The sequence below is a fragment of the Ovis canadensis genome, chromosome 8, assembly GCF_042477335.2.
Source record: "Ovis canadensis isolate MfBH-ARS-UI-01 breed Bighorn chromosome 8, ARS-UI_OviCan_v2, whole genome shotgun sequence".
Taxonomy (NCBI): domain Eukaryota; kingdom Metazoa; phylum Chordata; class Mammalia; order Artiodactyla; family Bovidae; genus Ovis; species Ovis canadensis.
In genome coordinates, this window is record NC_091252.1 from 13,759,128 (window position 1) to 13,765,047 (window position 5,920).

The 5,920-nt window shown below is 39.3% G+C and overlaps 1 pseudogene; it reads right to left on the reverse strand.

Annotated features, from left to right (window-relative positions):
• Positions 1-3,190: 3,190 nt before the first annotated feature.
• Positions 3,191-3,681, reverse strand: LOC138445069 (peptidyl-prolyl cis-trans isomerase A pseudogene; annotated as a pseudogene).
• Between the last annotated feature and the right edge of the window lie 2,239 nt (positions 3,682-5,920).

The window sequence follows — 5,920 nt, forward strand, 5'->3', positions numbered from 1 at the left end:
GTGATTAAACCACATGGACAACTGGAGAAGGGCATGGAAGTGCTGTGGAGGAAGAAAGACAGAAAAATGGAAGAGCTGGAAAAAAAGTAATTTGATTTCATCTTTTCATTAGGATTTGTTAAGATTATCTTTTCATTAAGATTGGTACTGCTTCTAATGTCTTCCATGATGATGGTCCAACAGCCATTATTAATAACCAAGTCTTTCTGATGTAGTCCTGTATTGAATGACTAGATACTTGATGAGTTTCAATTAATCAGACATACTTATATCATCCTTTCTATTTGTGATGGATGTTTAAACATAAACAAGATCTCTCTAGCCTGAGAACTTAGCCACATTGCTATAAGTGGATGTGATTTGATTTAAGAAAAATATGGAGAGGTCTATTAATTATTGGAAAAAATGGAGTGCACCATCGACTTTCTACTCTTAGCCATAAGAAAAATTGAGGAAAGATATAGCTGTATGAGAAAAGAGATGATTTGTGGAGAAAGAACTGAAAGTTTTCTTCTTCTCCAGGAAGATTATAACTGGTCCTTAAGTGGTCTATAAGTTTTACAGTGTGTCTCCTGACACTAATAAAGGCAACTTCTTTAGGGATTTTGAGAGAAATATATATTTTTATTTCCTATTTTGTCCCCTTAAGCTGGAACCTAGCAGAACTTTTTGCCTCTAATGTTGCTCAATTTCACCTTAATATTACCCAAGTCCTATTTTAGCTCAGTTTTCTTCAGAGTTATACAGCTATTAGTCAATCAAAGTGCATTTGCTTTTCAGTTTCATACAGAGACACATGGAGCTAAATGTTTTTCTAATCTGAAAAATATGAGTTTCCAAAGATGTGAATGTGATGTGAGGAGCTTGGCTTTGATAGGTGAGATTTTTTTGAGGCCTCATAAAAAACATATTTTATACTTGTGTATTGCTTTATAGTTTTCACAAAAAGATTGTCTCATGTACTGTCATACTTTTCACTGGCACGAGAACTCTCTCACCTGAGAGTAATTACTTCTGTTTTACACCCGAGGAAACTGAAAGCCAAAGAGGGCATGTGACATGCTAGTCACTGAGCTGACAAGTGCTGGGAATCACACTGGGTCTGGTGGCTCCATGTCCCATGTTTTCTTGACAGACCTTTACTGGGTGACCCCCCCCCCCCCCAATGCTTGTCAAGAGTGTGGTGGTAAAATAGTTCTTTTCAGGTCAACATACTAATGTGATTTGTGAAGTTTACAAATATTAGGAAGTAAAATATTTCTCAGAGTTAGGAATTGGAGTCAAAGAACCACTTCTTTTGGTTATGAAGGCAAAGTATGTTTCCTCCATGCCCAACTGAATCATACTGACAACGAGCTGTACTAAGAGAGCAGCTTGGTACCCACGATTGCTGGGCTCAGACTTAGAGCCAAGAAAGTGAGGACCGAGATAGGGCTGGTGGAGCTGAAAGTACCCTGGAGAGCCTGAAAGAATTATCACGTAGACTTGTGAGAAACTGGTCTGTGGAGATGATCATTCAGTTTACTCATTTTCTCTGTTTTAGTCAATTATCAAGCAGAAAAGGAGAACATTTTCCTTGGAGTGATTTGTTTTCTTGTCAAATTTGCTCTCTGCAAAGTTTTACATTTTAGTATGGCATCTGATAGTGGCTTGAGTGAATTAGCCAATATTCTGGAGAATTATTATTTATGAATATTTGGTGACTTTCTAGCCCATGAAAATTATAACAATAATTGTTGCTATAATTGTTGTTGTCGTTCAGTCTCTACATCGTGTCCAGCTCTGCAACTCCATGCACTGCAGCATGCCAGGCTTCCCTCCCTGTCCTTCACTATCTCCTTGAGTTTCCTCAGACTCAGGTCCATTCAGTTGATGATGCCATCCAACTATCTCATCTGCTGTTGCCCCCTTCTCTTCCTGCCCTCAGTCTTTCCCAGCATCAGGGGTCGTTTCCAATGAGTTTGCATCAATTATCGGTGACTTTAGTTATCAATGATTTTTACCTCTAAATTCATAGAATAAATCATAAAACATTATTACTGAATAAATAAGGAATGATTTGTTATTAGGTGATTATAAGTGCAAAAGTATGTCTCATGGCACTTTTTTTTCATATCAGTTAAGAATTTTTTTCATTAGAAAACTAGGAAAAGGATGCATTTCAAATTTGATACGTGGTTGAATTATTACATTTTCAGCTAGACAAAGACACAGAGCAAAACTTTGCACTTGACTATGTGATAAGAAACCAGTTCTCTTGCAGAAAAGAATAATTAAACCTGCCAATGGGAGATCTTTCATTGAAAATGTTTCTTGATCTTCAGAAAATGAGACATGGGGATCATTTTGGAGGTTATTAGTGTTTGAACTCAGCTAAGATTTGCAAAGATCGTCTCCTGGACTAAAATTTTCTCCGGCTCTTCTGAGCTCTTCTTGGTTAAGCTCTGACTTTGGGCGTCCATGTCTGTCTTGGCCTTGTTAATTTTAGCAACAATCCTGCTGTCAGTGCAGCCAGAATCCCCTGCCTTTGCAATCCATGTGCCGTGCCATGCTCAGTCGCTTCAGTTGTGTCTGGCTCTTTGTGACCTCATGGACTATAGCCCACCAGGTTCCTCTGTCCATGAGATTTCCCAGGTAAGAATACTGGAGTAGGTTGCCATAGCCTCCTCCAGGGGATCTTCCTGACCTAGGGATTGAGCCCTACTCACCTGTGTCTCCTGAATTTCAGGCAGATTCTTTTTTTTGTTGTTGTTGTTTAGTTTTTATTCCATAATCATAAATTAAACTTTGAAATCCAGCTAAACTTGAAGAGAGGATGAGGAAAATATGGAACTCAAAAAACTAAAGTGAGAGCATAAAGATTATAGGATATTTCTAGTAGATGGAGGTGAAGGGTCCTTTCCTGGGCTGCAGAAGGAATGGCCTTGTGGTTAAGTAAGTTCGGTTCAGTTCAATTGCTCAGTCATGTCCGACTCTTTGTGATCCCATGGACTGCAGCACACCAGGACCCTGTCCATCACGAACTCCCTGAGTTTACTCAAACTCACATTCATTGAGTTGGTGATGCCATCCAACCATCTCATCCTGTGTCATCCCCTTCTTCTCTCACCTTCAATCTTTCCCAGCGTCTGGGTCTTTTCAAATGAGTCAGTTCTTCACATCAGGTTAAGTAAAGCACAAGTCAAATTTATTAGATTTGTCCACAGTCAGCAATGATCTTCTTGTTGGTCTTGCCATTACTGGACCCAAAGCACCCCACAGATTCCACAATATTCATGCCCTCTTTCATCTTGCAAACACCACATGCTTGCCATCCAACCACTCAGTCTTGGAAGTGCAGATGAAAAATTGGGAACCATTTGTGTTGTGGCCAGTGTTTGCCATGGACAAGATGCCAGGACCTGTATGCCTCAGGATGAAACTCTTGTCATCAGATTTCTTGACATAGATGGACTTGCCACCAGTGCCATTATGGGGTGTGAAGTCACCACTCTGGCACATAAATCCCAGAATTATTCTGTGAAAGCAGGAAATTCTATAACCAAATCCTTTCTCTCCAGTGCTCAGAGCAGGAAAATTTTTTGCTGTTTTTGGAAATTTGTCTGCAAATAGCTTGAAGGAGGTGAGGCCCAAGGGCTCACCATTGACAGCGATGTTGAAGAACATGATGGGGTTGACCATGGGGTTGACCATGACCATGGACAGCGTGGGAGGCTCTGGAGTGGAGGAGTCTGCAAGGCTGCAGGCAGATTCTTTACCTCTGAACCACCAGGGAAGCCCCTCCCTTGATATCAAATCACTCTCAATATCCACTTAAGCTCCTCATCCTCTACCACTTCCAAGTGATGTGTGATCACCTTGGCCTGCCTTTAGCAAGAATCCTGCTAGGTTAGTTTAGCCAGAATTCCCCTACCCCCACATTTCCCTTTAGTAATTTCCCATTCCCCAACCCTCACTCTGCTCCCTTATATTCCTGGCTATTAATCCTCACTTTTCCCTGTTGTATTTGGAGTTGAGTCCAGTCTCTCTTCCCTGGATGCAAAGTAAGAATGCAAAACTCCTTGTCCCTATACCAAGGACATTCATTCATTCCCCTAAGTGAATTCTGCCTCACTGTTCTTTAACAAGTATCATGGTACCATGAATTTATTTTCTTTAACAGATAAACTATTTGATCATTAATCTGAGGCTAAACAGTGACTTTACTAGTAATGAACCTTAAGTCACTGAGTTCAAGCAAAAGCAGAAACCAAATCAAGAAGGCTGGGGCCTTTTTGTAAGATTGGTAAAAAGTGTGACATCTAAGTATATATCAGTTAATTGGAGAGAATAAAAGATCAGAATAAGGGTTTGGATTTCCTTTTGTAATAAGCAGTCACTGAAAGCTTTCTAGGGACATTAGAAGATTCTGGAATGATGTATAAAACAGAATGTGAAGGAGGAAAAAATAGAGACAATTTGGAGACTTCACCAGTGCTTCAAATGAAAAATCCCAAGAGTCTAAAGTAAGCTAGTGGTGGTGAGAATGTGGAGGATGAAATGGATGTTAGAGCTGTTATGAAGGCAGAATGAATATTGATTACATGTGGGCAACCGAGGGAGAGTGAGCTGTTAAGGGTGTGAAAATGTTTTCAGCTTAAGGCTCAGGAGGATGGTGTCCCCACGAAGGAGGAAATGTATTTAGTTCAGTTAAAAATGTGGGGCTGACCTTGAGAGAAAAATAAGAGCTCTACATAGATAAAAAGGAATTATCAACATCCAGCTGATATTTCAAGTCATGAGCCTGGATCAAACTGACAAAGGAGAAAACAGTTTGAGAGAAGAGAAGAAATCCATGGATTAATCCTTAAGAGATGTTCATACTGAAGTTGGTGTCAGGAGATAGAGTAAGCGCAACAAAGAGAGAGGGGGAATGGAAGCAGAAGAGTCTATAGTGAACCAGTTGGAGGTTTTTATACAAGAAGGCTGCTAACAGAATCGAGTGCTGCAGGGGAAGTTGAAAATGGGAAGAAGCCAGTGGGCTTGATGGCTATGAGCTCACTGATGGCTATGGGAGAACAATTTCAGCACATCAGATGAGAATTTACTTTGGATTATGGTAAATGAAAAGAAGAATATAGGAATTTGCTAGTGTATTTTATTTTTGGAAAGTTTGGCAGAAAAAGGAAGGAAGCAGATAAGATTGCACTTGAAGAAAAAGGTAAGAAAAGTACAGAAAGGCTGTTGTTTAAGAAGAGGGCGTGTGTAGGTATTTATAAACTATAGGGAAGAGTCCTTTGAGAGGATGTGATGTGAGAAGTAAGTAGTGCTAAGATTCTTTGAGAGCAAGTTCTCAGAGAAGGTCAGGCCAGGTGGCATCCCGGGCATGATGGGAAGGATTATTATCCTTTCTTTTTTTCTCACTGAAATGGAAGGTAATAGAGAAGATTTGAGTCAGATAGGGGAATGTTGGGTTGTTTTTGCCTGATGATCTCAAACTTCACAGTGGTGGAGGATAAATGGAAAATGAATTTATGTGTTCTGATTTTATCCTTTACAGATGTTCCTTAATGCACTAAGTAAAGTGTTGTTACTAGAGTGAATCAATAGTTCATTTGATTAGATATACTTGTATTAATCTTTAGTTATAGAGTAGAAGATTTTCCTTAATTTTAATACATGTATACATTCTTCAAAATTCATACATCAGAAATAACCATGTTATCTGAAAAAAGAGATACATGCATACATATTTGTAGAAACTGAATCACTTTGCTGCATACCTGAAGCTAACACAACATTGCAAAGCAACAATACTTCAATGAAAAGAGAAATAATATTGGTAGCATAAAACAAAAAGCTGGTTCTTTGAATGGATAAAGTTGACAAACCATTAGCCAGACTCATCAAGGAACAAAGGGAGAAAAATCAAATCAATAAA